The sequence below is a fragment of the Calypte anna genome, chromosome Z (assembly GCF_003957555.1).
Source record: "Calypte anna isolate BGI_N300 chromosome Z, bCalAnn1_v1.p, whole genome shotgun sequence".
In the NCBI taxonomy this organism is placed as follows: domain Eukaryota; kingdom Metazoa; phylum Chordata; class Aves; order Apodiformes; family Trochilidae; genus Calypte; species Calypte anna.
Window position 1 is genome coordinate 25,439,362 of NC_044274.1, and position 15,813 is coordinate 25,455,174.

A 15,813-nucleotide genomic window follows, 5' to 3' on the forward strand; every position below is an offset into this window, starting at 1 on the left:
GTTTCTGTGTGTATGCATGTCCGTGCTTGGGCTTCCAGGCTGCTCCAGAAGAGTTCATCTGTCCATAGTTTGTGTCACAGATGGTAAGTCAGACCCTGTTTGTTCCTTGAGCTGTGACTGTATGGTTCATATCCATTCCTCTTCAAAGCAGATGTTTCAAGTTAGCACTAAATGAATGATGAGCACCTGGACGTGGTGTATCCACCCAATAACCTGGGTGGATATTGCCCAGAGAGGAAAGAAAGGTCTGAACTTCTAGAGCATGTTCATAAACAGGAGGCACCTAAACAATGTAGAAAATAGCCTTTCAAATTTCAGTTTACAGATACTAGTCTACAAGATCAGAGTCACAGTTTTGCTCTTGGTGAATTCAGCCTTTTCTTGATGCTATGTTCCCAAGCGAGCATCAAAGATATAATAGCTGACAGCCACTGTCATTAGAGAAATTATATGTGGCATTATTATTAAATCATGTTATTGCCTTGTGGCTTTGTCAAAATGATGATTCATCATAACCATGATGGTCTAAGATTAAAGACAGCATGTGGGTTGCTGGAAGAACTAATACACTGTATTAAATAACCAGTATAACAGGAAGAAATGGACAGACTTCAAGTCACTCATGCCCTTCTTCAGATTTCCAGTTTTGAACATAAAAAATTTGTCTAATTTTTGTCATTTATGTTAGCTTCTCTAATAGTGTCTACCAGAAAACAGCTTCCTACTTTGTCAGAGCTGGTATGGGTTTATCAGGCCAAAGAAGGAGCCTTGATTTCCAGTGGACCTGCCAGCAGATGGACCAGTTTGGGTTGAATCAATTAAATTTAACGCTGTCAACCCAGTGTCTAGGGCTCTTAGACACATTCATGTATTGACTTCAATTTTTTTTCTTATATGGATGGAATTCAGTTTAATCTTTGTAGACTGGAGTTACACCTAATAGTCCAGATCAACTGTTTTGGACTTTTAAGGAGCAGAGACAGCGGGAAGCTCTCAGCCTCTGGAGGCTGTTGGAGAGGCACTCCTTGACATCCCAAGGGGTGGCTAATCCCAGGGGCAGAGAAATACTCCCAGTTTCTATCCTTCTGCTCCAGCCTGAGGTGCCTGAGAGTGATTCCACCAAGTATTTTTCATTCTTGTGGCAGTTTACAGGCAAACCAGCTCTGTGTGGTCATGAACACCCAGATGCCCAGGAAGAACAAAATGAGAATGGACAACTTTGATGGTGGCAACTGCAAAATGACACTCTGAAAGTTGCAGCTGCACAGAGCAAGCTAAATCCTGCAGAGACCACTATCTGCCCACCTGCAGCTCTGGCATGCTCTCTGCATCTCAAATGAAGACAGACAAGCTGACCATGACTTATTTGTGCAATGCTTTAGCTAATTTGGGGTATGCTAAAAAAACAACCCTGAAAGGGTATAAGTTTTGAGTTTGTGGGGTTTTGAGCAACCTGGTCTAGTGGGAGGTGTTCCCCCTTCAAGGGTTTGGAGCTAGATCTTTAAGGTCCCTTCTAACTCAAACCAAGTCTATGATTCTATGATCTGTACACAGGATCCTGAATGACGCTGAGTCCCCTTCTTAAAGTTAAAGCTGGAAAGAGCTCTGATGAACACAGCTCATATTTGAGGTGTATTTAAGCTCATATTTGAGGTATATTTAAGGTGACAAGAATCAAAACAGCCCCCCTGTAATCCTGAAGGACACAGTCAGTGACCTACTGAGATGCTTGGATCCCCACAAGTCTATGGGACCGGATGGGATCCATGCAAGGGTGATGAGGGAGCTGGCAGAAGAGCTCGCCAAGCCTCTATCATCTACCAACAGTCCTGGCTCACTGGGGACATCCCAGATGATTGGAAGTTGGCGAATGTCACGCCAATCCACAAAAAGGGCCGGAAAGAGGACCCAGGAAACTACAGGCCCGTCAGCCTGACCTCAGTGCCTGGCAGGGTCATGGAACAGATCATCCTCAGTGCAATCACAGAGCACCTGCAGGATGGGCAAGGGATCAGACCCAAGCTGCATGGGGTTAGAAAGGGCAGGTCCTGTCTGACCAACCTGATCTCCTTTTATGATCAGGTGACTCGACTGGTGGATGAGGGGAAGGCTGTGGATGTGGTCTACCTGGATTTCAGCAAGGCCTTTGGCACCGTCTCCCACAGCACACTCCTGAAAAAGCTGTCAGCCCGCGGCTTGGACAGGAGCACCCTGTGCTGGGTTAGGAACTGGCTGGAGGGCCGGGCCCAGAGAGTGGTGCTGAACGGGGCTGCATCCAGTTGGCAGCCGGTCACTAGTGGTGTCCCCCAGGGATCAGTGTTGGGCCCGGTTCTGTTCAATATCTTCATTGATGATTTAGATGAGGGGATTGAGTCCACCATCAGCAAATTCACAGACGACACTAAGATGGGGGGAGTGTGGATCAGCTGGAAGGCAGGAGGGCTCTGCAGAGGGACCTGGACAGACTGGAGAGTTGGGCTGATTCCGATGGGATGAGGTTCAACACAGCCAAGTGCCGGGTCCTGCGCTTTGGACACAACAACCCCATACAGCGCTACAGGCTGGGCACAGAGTGGTTGGAGAGCAGCCAGGCAGAAAGGGACCTTGGAGTCTGGATTGACAGGAAGCTGAACATGAGCCAGCAGTGTGCCCAGGTGGCCAAGAAGGCCAATGGCATCCTGGCCTGTATCAGGAACAGCGTGGCCAGCAGGTCCAGGGAAGGGATTCTGCCCCTGTACTCAGCACTGGTGAGGCCACAGCTTGAGTCCTGTGTCCAGTTCTGGGCCTCCCAGTTCAGGAAGGATATCAAGGTCCTGGAGCAGGTCCAAAGGAGGGCAACCAGGCTGGTGAAGGGGCTCGAGCACAGACCCTATGAGGAGAGGCTGAGGGAACTGGGGCTGTTCAACCTGAAGAAGAGGCAGCTCAGGGGAGACCTCATTGCTCTCTACAACTACCTGAAAGGAGGTTGTAGCCAGGTTGGGGTTGGTCTCTTTTCCCAGATGACTTTCAACAAGACAAGAGGGCACGGTCTTAAGTTGTGCCAGGGGAAGTTTAGGTTAGATATTAGAAAGAATTTCTTAACGGAGAGAGTGATCCGGCATTGGAATGGGCTGCCCAGGGAAGTAGTGGATTCTCCATCCCTGGAGATATTTAAAAAGAGACTGGATGTGGCACTCAGTGCCATGGTCTAGCAACCGCAACGGTGGTTCAAGGGTTGGACTCAATGATCTCTGAGGTCCCTTCCAACCCAGCCAATTCTATGATTCCATATTTGCCAGAAAGGAGTTACAAGATCCCCTTTCAGCCTTTCTGACATTGATTCTAACAGTTACAGACATGTATACTAAGATGGTAATCCTTGTAGAAGACAGCTGAGACAATGCCTTGCAAGTCTGCTCAGATGCTCTTCAATGGACTGAAAAACAAAAAACGAAAAAGTTGCTCTTTTTCAGAAAATGCTTTGATGGGAAAGGAATAACAAGGTAGTTCATAGGTGTACAAAGTTATTGGTAGGAAAGGCTGATGTTTGCCTATGACAGACAGTCTCACCACTGAAATCAGTTCTCCCTCTTACACCCATGCTGAGTCAACAAATATTGTCTCAGAGAAGACAGGAGATCTGACTGGAAAAATTTTTTCCAATGAGGAAAAAGATGCAGAATGTTGCATTTTTCCTCCATCTTCTCTGAGTGAATGGTTTGATCATTTTTCCTCTTGACAACTTTCATTGTGTTTTCTCTCCCGGAGGCTGGCTATGCTGCCAACAGAGTGCAGCAATCAAGAAGGGGAACTGCACACCTGGCCCTCTATTGGGTCACATCAGATTTTAATTTGAGGGATCATTAGCACAGAAGTTCTGTCTCCTACTGTAATTACTGCTCAGTGCATTTAGCTTGCTGCCAATTCGTTCTCACTGCAAAAGCAATCCTCTAAGTTGTTCTCTTCTCTCGGTGTTTTCCTTCAGACAAAAGAAATGAGCCCATACTTCTACCAAACAATTTGGTACGAAGCCCTGTGCCACGGTCATACATGGGGCAACAGTATAGGAGGGCACAGATTCCACACCAGCATTTCCACAGCTTTATGTGGGATTAAAGTGTGTGACATACAATGTACAGATTTATTACATCTTTATTTCCATGTGTAAGACATTTTCATAATCAATTCTTTCACCTTCCTGCTGCAGGCTGTGCTACTGATAATAGACTGCTCTGCTCTTTAATGGGCAGCATTTGCTTTCAAATTCATCATTCCTCTAACATGCAGATCCACCTCTTTTATGTGTGAGACTGCATGATCAGGTAACCACATATTCTTAAAGATGGGTTTATCCCAGTTTTTCTTTACTTGGTCCAGGCTAAATCTCATTTAGAAACAGAAATAACTTGTTTGGTTTTAGGTAGGATAATGATTTTTGCTCTAAAAAGAGCTGCAGTGGTTTGGTTCCTGCTTCTGAAGGCAGTGGGCTCTTCTGCTCATATTTTTTTAGCTTACAACATTAAAACACAACACTGACAGCAGGCTTTTTACTAATGTGGAAAATGTCAAGGCCTGATGGAAAATGGAGGTGGAGCAATGGGCTTTGTCTAACTGCAGGACAAAAGTGATGCTGCTCTCTGGGGCTCTGCTTTCCCATGACAACAACAATTCTAGCTCTTTATCCAGGCTTTGTAATTGTGTATTGTTCAGATGCAGCAGATTTCTTAATTTGCTCCTGTAGATAGGGAGAACCTCTGGGGCTGAGCAATGTACAACCATGGTGCTGGTGGTTTGTATAAGCCTTGTACCTCTGTTTGACCTGTCTCTCTGTGAGAACATAAATCAAAATTACTTCAAAGTAATTCTAAAGTAACACCTGAAGCACTGCTGATAAAAGGAAACTATCATTTAAGGCCAGAACAAGAAGAAACCCTTCCTATGCACAGTGTGTGGAGCCAGGTAGGTCTGTAACTGTGGGGAAGCATGAAGAGGTGGATGTTCCCAGCCACCTGTGCTATACTTGCACTTCAGCAGACTAATGCTGGCTTAACCTTGAGTATAAAAAAAGGAAATGCCGTGAGCCAGACCAAGACCTAGTTCTGGTAGACCTTGACAAGCTTCTCAGGGTAGGAGGTGCTGAGAGAGCACCAAGCCCATGAAGGAGGTGTTCACTGGTGTCAGACCTGGACTGCTTTTGGGAGGGGAAACCACACATGATCCCACCAGTTATTCTGCCTATTTCTTCACAGAAAGGAGGCTCCACAGCAAACAACTTTTTAAGGTGAAGGAGATTAAAAAAGAGGAGAGAACACACAGGCAACAGGAGTGTTGAGATTATACCAGGCAGACACTGTTTCCTTTGCAGGTGACACAGCTCTCTGTGCGGGCACCACTGCTCTTACCATCTGAGCCTGATTCTGCCCCAGAGGTTCTCAGTAAACTGCAAGAGGGTATTGAAGATCAAACTAATTTTAAGGCCAATTTAGTTGCCTAAATTTCCTGCAGGGTATCATCCTTGTCTGCACTTTCACACTGGTGCTATCTTGATCTGACAGTGGCTGAAGTTGGCAGAATCCATCCTGGGGGCTGCTCAAGTCTGTGAGCAGCACTAACAGAACAAAAACCTCCAATTCCTACAAATCCTTTTTACAAAGGAAGGATGTTCCTGGACGTTCAGCTCAAGCTATGCATTGAAGAAATGAACAGAAGTCAGACAGTGAAAGTCTGGCTGTTCAGTTTTTTGTGGGTACTGATGCTCCTTGCATCACCTCCGCAGAGCTGCCAGCATGGGCTTCATAGTGCTACTGGCAGCCAGGCAGACCCTCTGTGTGACCTTCATTGATTTGGCTGGGGTGAGAATGCAGATCACACAGGGGATGGACAAGCTTCCAGCTTGCCATCCCCATGATATCATCTTCAGCAATACACATGCAGCCTTTGCAGCATGGGAACTACAGCATCAGCTGGACTTCCCTGGACGGACTTCTCCATTGGTGGTGGCTGGCGAGTCTCCACAGGGAGTGCCTGGGACATGTTCAGCATTGAGTTCATCAGCAAAAAGAACTGGGAACTACTGAACTTGAATATCATATTTTCTCTCAGCATTTCTGCTTTCTTCCACTAGCGTGAGTAATAGCTTCCTTCAGACAAGCAAGTTCGTAATTTTAAAAAGGCAAGAAATTATTTTTTTATCTTGTCTTAACATTCAGTAACTTTTTTCTTTCTCTCCTTTTTTTTTTTTTTTTTTTTTTTTTTTTAAATAATGGAGAAAACAGACATTAGTCACACCAACAAAACATTTTTCGATGTGTATGTTTGTTGTAATGGGCAGTAATTACTCCAGAAAAAACACTCTTGGCAGAGAGGAACAAAGAAGGCTAACAGCTTGAGCCCAGGTGTAAGAGACTACAAGCCACTTCATGAACTGCTGAAGGCCTCCCTGCTGAAATAAGAAAGCCCGCAAGCAGAGCTTCAGGAGTTTGCAGCAATAATGAGACTAATGACAGTGTTTTCCATAAATTTATGATTCTATGCACTTACAATGCAGTTCCGGAACCTTCTGCAGAATAAATTTTGTGTTGAATCTGAAATAATCTTTGCAGTGGTATCTTGTGGCGAACGTGTCTTGGAAAACTTAAGTGATGCTGTGAGCAGCTCAGCATGGACTATTATGCTACTGACAAAATTTTCAAAATGGATCAAAATGTATTTTGGTCTACACCTTCTCTTTCAATGCTTTTGGCAGCATAAATTACAACTCTGTGATACCTGTGAGGCCACTGAATAAACCACTTACCCAGCTTGCCAGGCTGTGAAAGCACTGACAAGAGCATAGTCCTGGCTTTGCAAAACAAGAGGAGAAAATTTCCCAGGAGTCTACATTCAGGCAAAAGTGAGAGATACAGAGGGAGGAAAGAACAGAATAGAAACTAGAGCACTTGTCATGGGTAAAAACAGTGAAGGCAGACCATGTTTAGAATAAAAGAGAAGTGATATCCTTTGCTCTTGTTTCATAAAGAGAAACTTTTGACATCATTCCTGGTAAAGCTGTCTGCCAAGGCATATTAGGTGCTGCTGAATGCATGCCATAGATGAAGGTACACTTAGCACTGTGGCTGTACAAAATGCTGCCAGCACCAAACCCTAGCTATGTTTGGTTTTATCTTGTGAATTCTGCCAGATGTGCACTGTTTTTCAGGAACAATATACAGCTCTCCACATCCCGTAGCCGATACGGAAAAATACCAGTAGCAGAGGAATACTACCCATCACAATACATCACAAAAGGCACTCTATGAAATCTGCAGCTACTTGGAGAAATGGCCATTCCAGACACATTTTGGGTTTGTTGCATTTGGGATTTTTTTCTATGTAGAATTTGATGTGTTTTGTTATTTCAAGAAGCATTTTCTTGGCTTAGTTTGACTAAACTTTGGCACATTCTTTATGGGAAAATAATTAGACAATTATATTTGAGAGAATGATGTGGGAGGATGTGTTTGTCTTAAAAGCAAGTGTGCTAAGCGCAGGCTGGAAAAGATGGAGAGTCACAGAAATTACTTTTTTTTTTTTTTTTTTTTTCCTTCATTACCTGCATTTTGTGCACTTTAGATGTCCTACTTCTTAAGCATATTTGAACAGATTTAAGAGAGCTCTTAGTGTTCCTTTGTCTTCCTTTACTTGATAGGACTTCCAGTTGTGGTTTGGTAAGCCAGACTGCATTGGATTTCACTCTATTTTTGTATTGATGATGATGTGAAATGTAATTACTAAAATGGCACTGAAAATCTTTTTTCCTAGGGAAATGAAATTAAACACTTAAAATTTTTTTTTTTTCTGAATGAGTGAAATCTGGCTGTTCCAAATATAAGGACAGTCAGCTCCCAGAAAAACAAGGCAGCAAGAGGAGTTCTGGTGTCAGGGTTGGTGTCAACGGGATAGCTGTGCTGATAGCTTGCATACTGGATAATTTTGGACACATTGTTTTCTGTTCTGCCCCTGTCTCCTGGTTTGCGAAGGAGGAGAATAACAGCTGTGTCTGTCTGTCTCAGTTATGGACACACCATGTGCTTCCTCCACGCATAGGCTGTACCCCTGTGCCACAGAAAAGGTTTGTGGAGCTGGGGATCTGCTCGGAGTCTGCAGCGCTTGCAAGGTGCCCTCCTCAGTGGACCCAGTCCTGGTGCCTGGAATGGCAGCAGGTCCGGAGCAGGGCAGGGGATTGGCATCGCTTGAATATGTGGAACAGTAGCAGGAGGGCTTTCAGACTCAGAGAAGGTCGGCACCCATCGGGGTCCCTTCCCTCCCATTCCCTGCCCACACTCTATAAAGCTCAGGTAGACCCCAGCCCCTCTTCTCTTTCGCCCGCTCTGTGCTTCGCTGCTGTTCCCCTGTGCTCCTTTACCCCCAGCTCGACACTGCTCTTCAGAATCCACATCCATCGGGTGCTGGGAAGAGCCCTGGAGCACTCTCCTGAGTCGGCCCTGCAGCAAGGGGCCCTCAGGCACCTGTCCCTGACACCAGCGAGAGCAGGTTGTGTGGATACATTTGTATATACTTTTATATTTGTTATTTATCCTTTCTGTTAATTGCTTTTCGGCTGTTCTAGTAAATATGTTTCCAGTTGATTTCTATTTCCAACTTCAGGCTTCCCGTCTTTATTCCCCTTTTATCTTCCCTTTTTTCTGGGATGGGCAGAATAGAGTAATTCTGTCCTTTGGTTTTTGGTCTGCCCAATTTGCTAAGTTGTGACAGGGATTTAGAGCACAATCATCATCATCATCATCATCATCATGGTTTCAAGAGACCTTCAAGGTTATGAAGTCCAACAGTCAGTCCTACAACACCATAACCATAAAATTATCTCTCACAGCACCATGTTTACCCATTTTTTTAACACTCCCAGGGGCTGTGACTCAACAACCTTCCTGGGTGAACTGTTCCAGTATTTCACCACTCTTCTGGTAAAGGATTTTTTTCCAATATCCAGACTAATATTTCTATCTTATCTGTGTTTCTCAGCTAATAACCCAGTTAATAACCCACTGTGTCCCTGGTGCTGCGAATTATGCCCATCAACAACAGGCAGAGCACAGGGTTGCTTCTGAGTCCATCACTGGTGAATAGGTCACCATAAGTGGGGGGATGGAAGTGGGGCAGACCTCTGTTCCCTTTATCATGGTGGGCTGGCCAGAGCTGCCTCAGCTTCTTAAGGAGAGTCACAAGCACCATGGACATGGATTGAGGGTTTTGGCTGTGGGAGGCTTCCAAAGTGCCTTTGCCACTGCTGATTCATTTAAGTGCTATCTACAGTATTTTTAACTTTCTTTATTTTTCTCAGCAGTGTAAATGATATTTCTTCTGTGATGTTTAAAATGGTAAATGTAAGACAACCTGTCTATGGCATACTGTCTATAAACCATGTCAGTGGGAGGGTTATGCAAAGAAGACATTAGGAAAGTGAGTAGGAAAGAGTCCAAGAGAAACAGTAGGAGACGTGGTCTGTCCTGGGCTCTTACTCAGCTAAGCGTTTCCAAAAAGGGAAACCAGTTCTCAGGCTTGGACCAAACAAACTTAAGCAACCCAAAGACTCCTGTTCTTGAGCAACCAAGCTACTGTGTTGTTATTGCTAGTTATTCCACCTCTATAAACTATTCCTTCTGGTTGCTCCCATTAGACAACAGTTGCTTTACTGGGGTGAAGGCCATCCTTGAAGGTAATATCCTACTGTGCAGCTCTCCAGCAGTGTTCGAGAGGTAAAGTCCCTAAATGGTTTTTGCTTTAGTTTTGCTCTCTTTCAATAGCTAGGTCAGGAAAAAAGTGTTCCTGCAATGTGTTACTGTCTGCTCTTATTGCTGCATACTGCCTGTAAGAACCACACAGGCAGCTATCTGTACACTAGTTGCCTACAATAAAGATTGCTTTCTCATTTTCATGCAGAAATGTGTGCCTTTTCACTACTGATCACCACCCATTCTCCTGCTATTCTTACTGGGATACTCAGTGTGCTGCTCTGCTGCCTGAAAACTGCTGCCTGACCATGAAGAGGTGGTCTGTCTGGGTGATGATAAATCCAGACTGATTAAACTCTTGTTTCTTGCCTTATACACCTGTATTTGCTGCAGACCACAACTCTGCTATGCCTTCATCTTACAGAGCTCCCCAAGAACTGCAGGAGAATGCAGTACTTAAAAGGGTACACAGGGATACTCGGGCAAAGAAAGGAAATCTGTAATCAGTGCTAAGAAGATCCTAAGAAACACGTATGTCATCCAGCTGTGACCTGCCCCTGCTCTCACACTTGAGGATGCAAGGGCTGAAAGAGCAAGTTGGGTAACTCACCCCATCTTCAGTAGAGAGAAACAGTTCAGGAGTTGTGAGCATAGTGCTGGATAAGTAATACTGCACTACAAACCAAAAATACAGAATTGTGGCTAAATTTGAATGACCACTCTCTGGAAGAACCTGGAGCACTGTTGCCATGACTTGCATTGAGGGAGATTCACCTGCATCTCGGAGTACTGCAGCTGGTGGCCTCTGTGCCATCTCCTCCTTCTGGAGGTCCCAAATGTCACTTTTCCACCAATCTGTCCCCACGGTACTCTCTATCCTGGCAGAAGTGAGCAAAAAGTCAGAGGCAAGTAGAGACCTCGGGGGTGCTAAGCATCATGATGGACTTGGCTGAAAGGCCCCTGGCAGTGGGGGGCTACAGTGGTCCCCACATTCAACAAGTGTTTGAAGGAGGTGCCTTATTAATGGTTGGAAATTGGGACATGACTGAACAAATGAAGGCATTGCACAATGAGAAGCAGAGCTAACACATTTCATATACTTAATGGTATACTTGGCTGTCTCTGCTATAAGTTATTAGTGATTTTAAATGTTCCTTTTGCGTTCCTGAAGGCCTATAAAGACTTCCACAAAAACTACTGAGACTTACTATTAAAATAAGCCATTTTATTCCTTTTTTTTTAAAAATATATATTTTAAAAATACAATTCCACTGAAAAATTTATGGCACTTTTCTCAGATATTTCCCAATCAACTTGGTCTGAAATGTGAAATCTTGTGGTTGCCACCTTGCCCTGCTGTGAATTCACGCCTTAAAGAAAGGGCAGACTAAAAGAAGCAACTCTTTCTCAGAAAACCATGAATATTTGGCAGATTTGACATAACCACTCCGAGTGAAGAAAAAACCAAAACAAAACAAAAAATCAAAATTGAAGTAAGTCAGCCATCACCTCAGATTTCACGACTGGGGATGATTTGTCTGCACCCTCTGCGTAACAGCCTTGGGAATTACCCAAGAAAAGGACAGTCCTGAGTATCCAAGGTACCAGTGGCATAAATCCAAAAGACTTGTAAATCTTAAATATGATAAGGCAATCTGTAGAGAAAAGTTTTAATAAGCTCAGTGTGGTTAGCATTAAAAAAAGCAAACAGTTTCAGTCTGCTCTAATTGAATCTTCTGAGGATTGCTTGCAAGAAGCCCTAGCAAAGTGTGGTTTAGTAATCCATTCTGCAGAAGAGGGTGGATCAGATGCTCATATGCTGCAGCAGTGAAACAGGCAGCCTAGATAAGGAGGGCATTTTTTGTTGTTGTCTGTTGCAGACTTGGCTCAGAAATGACAAACCTCGCTGTTAAAGGCACATGGTGAAGAGCTTGTGGGAGGACCTCCCTCTCAGGGAGGTCAGATGTCAGAAGAGGATGTGGGGCAATGACCCAGGGGTGGCTGTGGTTGATGACAGCTCTGCATGGAGAAGAGCCACTTCCAGGATGACACTGGTCTTTCCCCTCAGAAAACCACTGGGCAGGCAGGCAGAGACACCCCTGCACAAGGGAACAGAAAAACTCACCTGCTGAGCCTCATGCCATTTTAAAAAAAACCCAACCCAGAACTAAGCCAAGATTGGAAATAGCCTTCCTGTAAGTGCATGCCTCCTGTTTCTTCATGGCAAGCTACAGTCCACTGTCAGGGGCAGATTAATGGAAGGGTCCCTAGTCACGGTTTACTAGGAAGCTGCTCCCAGAGAACTTTCTTATGAAAGGCCACACACACTTGCCTCTGACCAGCTGCTTATGAAAATGAGAAGAAGGCAGAAAGTGAGAGCAGAACTCTCCAAAGCACACACACGTGTGGCTGTGTGTGTGCGTATGCAGACACCCGAGTGGCGAGAAACCGCTGGGGCTGGGATTCTTTGCTACAGACAGAAAGGTTTCGGGATATATAAGGCAATGTAAAAGGTCTGAACTGCTTGGTGCCTCTGCAGACCTTCAATGACAGTTACAGCTGCAGATGACTAAAATGGCTCACAGCACTTGCAGCTGAAGCCAAGGACTGAGAATGCTCCCGGCACGCCCGCAGCCCCTCAGCAGCTCCTGCAGAAGCTGCAGGACACGGCGTGCTGGATCCAGACTGTTGCCTAGCACTTGGACTCTGTTTTGTTTTCTCCCTCTGCTCAGGCAGGCTGGTGCTTACAGTGAACGGAGTATTTCTCTGGTTACACCCGGGGCTCTCCCCCACCCCCATCCAGACATCTATTTGAGGAGAAGTAGCTTTACCACACAGATGTTTGCTTCAAACCATTTTGGAGTCCCTGGATCCTTTTGAGCTTTCTATCAGCTAAAGAGTTCTCCTTGGCTGATCAGCTCTACAGTTTTTCTCTGCAGTGAATTAGCAGAGGAGTCAGTAAAAATGCCTGGGTGTTAAAAGACTCATATTCCCAAATATCATGACGAGCCTAGTAGGTTTCATTGGAGGTGAAATGTCTGTTCTATATTTGGAAAGCAAATATAGAACAGAGGATGTTATGTATTTTTAGAACAGAGATGTTATGTATTTTTCTTATTCCGCCCACTATGGAAATCTTGTGAATTCAACATCTAAAATTCTGTATATCTTTACCGATACTGTTGGCCCCATCGTCTCCTTACTCTGGGAGTAAAGAAAGGAAAATAACAGGGGCATCGTAGTTACTGGGTAAAACATTGTCAGTAAAGACACTGTGAGCAGCCTGTTCTGTAAATTCCATGCATATACTCATGCCTATACCCCAGTGCGGGACAGGTGAAGCTTGTGATGTCACAAGGGCACAATCCAAAGCTTAAGAGATCAAAGGTTGAGTCAAACAATTGATTGTGAGCAAAGTCAGTGTTTGCCCAACGTATCTCTCCGAGAGGATCACATCATGGCACAGCACAGTTCTACCCCAGCATGGCTATCAGCAGGCACACACCAGCTCTACCTAGCAATGGCATTGTTGTTGAAGTACAGGGAGCTAATTTTAATGCTAAGCTATTTTTTGGTGTATTTGTTATCTACAGCTTATTAAACGGTTGATTTGTTTTAAAACAACTGTACTGATGAGTCTGAGAGTATTTTCTAAGTTGGAAATGTTTCTTTGGCAGAAAATGTCCCTCCGGCAATTGATTTTTGTTATGTCTAAATTCTGACACATTAAATTTAAAAATACAGGTTATTGTTACTGAGGAGCCAGTGTATGGCCATGCGCCAGCTAGAAGGAATATCTCTGGATGCATGAATTCAGATGTGCAGGTATTTTTCAGTGAGTGCTCTGGACTGCCAGGAGAGGAAGAATATTGAGTGTGTCTTCTTGGCTGAAAATTCAGCTTCCACAAGCTTGGCAAATACTGACCAAAAAGCCAGGTGCACACCTGCACTTATTTTAACAATAGAAATATCTGAATTTCTGAAATTGCAGCCTCTTGTCAGTGTACCTTCAGTGTCTTCAATTAGCACCAGAAGCAGCAGAGAGGGAAATTTTGCACCTTGCTCATCAAATACTAGAATAGTGAGTAATGCTGTAGATTAGTTAGACTGTTTAAAACCCTGAACTGCTTTTATAAGAATATCTGTAGACTTACCAGATTCATACCTTTTAGAAATGCCCATATCATGTGGAATAGCACTTGTTTTCTGCAGTATATTTCCATTACACTATGTGTATTTTAAGAAAGTTACTTTAGAAAATATTTCTATGATATACATTAGTACTTACATGCAGATGTACAAATGTATAATAGATTATTAAAGTTAGTATGATCTGTACAAGTGTTTTACAGATTGTAAACAAGCTGGTTATAATTTTCTTATTATTTCTCTATTTTCATAATAAAACTAGACAAAATTGGTAAGACAAATACTTACTAATGGATCAGCTGAGTTGGCTGGAAACATGTCATCTTAAAACTCAAGAGTGAATAGGCAGCAACACTTACTCCTTCTTGGTGGGTGCAGTACTTCCCAGGACCAGACCTCTCTTTGTTTGCATCCACACAGGGTCTGCAGATGGTTTCTGCAGTTGGCTATGAGCAAAGAGCCAAAGGACAAGGAAAGCTCACAGCTTGCAGAGATTCAGAAAACCTGCTAAAACTTTTCTGTTCCTGCAAACTTGCATTCCCAGCCAGCTCACAGCCTCTCTTGCAAAGTTAATACCAACCCACACCAATTTTTCCTGCTTGCACAACTAATTAATTCAGTTCCTAGAGTTTAGTTGACAAGACAATATATGCAAGAGTTGGAATTTAAAAAAGAAGAAATTTCACCATCTGAGTTGCCCACAGAAGATTTCTTTATGAAGGGCTGGGGTTTTGGACAAAGGGTGAACATCTGGATCACTAACATCCCCTGATGTGAGCAATCATGTTTCAGGAGATGTGGCCTAAAGGTGAGACCGATACATGGAGTCTTCTCAACACGAGTGTGTGTCTAAGGCCCATGGTGCTTGCTATCCTGAGAGAGAGAGGGATGTTTTGCAATGCAGCTACATGCAGATGTCACCCAGGCTCAGGCAGGGTGAGGAGGTGCATCCCGTGCCTCAAGACCTCACACTGGCCCTGGGAAGCAGGGTTGCATCCTCTGGACTGCTAACCTCGTGCAGGGGTCTCCCACTGCCTCAGAATGTCATGACCCCTGGGTGGAGGCATTTCCAGGGTGAGTGTCCCTCAACAGTCCTCATGGAGCTCTTCTGCTTTGAATGGAAATGCATAAATATTCACAGGAAAAAGCAAGTGACAGCAACTTCATGTAGCGCCACTGATGGGGCTGCCAGAGGACTGGGCAAGCACCACCAGCCAGGAAGGAGGTTTTACTAAAGGGAAGTTTGGCAGCAGATGACAAGAGTTTTCCATAAGCACTTCCTTGCCTTGTGCTCAGGGTGCCTCAGGGAACACCTAAGATTCAAGCTGTGCTTCAACAGGTATTTCGGTTTATTGAATAATTTGACCTCAGCTTGCATGCTTCTATTTGCTTACGGATGACTTGGGCCTCTCTCTGCTCAGCTCGACCTCTGCCTCAGCTCCCCATCCTGGGAAACTTACCTACCTACCTACCCAGTTTTCCTTCTGTGTTCCCTGTCTATGGACCTTGGTCAGAGTCGTGAGGGAGTGTTTGCTGGTGTCTGACATCCATAGAAGCACTGCTGCATCCCCTACTTTACAAGCATCCATGAAGACCTGTACCTTGTAGGTCCCTCGCTGCAGGCTGCACTGGATGCCACCTGCCCTGAGAACGGAATTTCCTTCCTGACCTAACTCGCCAGGCTCTGCATAGGCGATTTCATGCTGCTTTTGGTAAGACCAGAGCTACAGACACTCCACCGAGCAGCTGGAGTGCATGTCAACCTTGCAGAATGCAACACGTAGTTTTCTGACTTAACTCAGGGCTTAACAAAGTATAGCCATGCAGAGGATACCACCTGGACCGTCATGAAAAATGGGACAAAGACTTTGAGAAAATCACCTTGTTAATGTAGATACATTGATTCTAGTGTCAAAACTAGCAACTGAGATGTGGCTGAGGTTTCTCTTTGCTG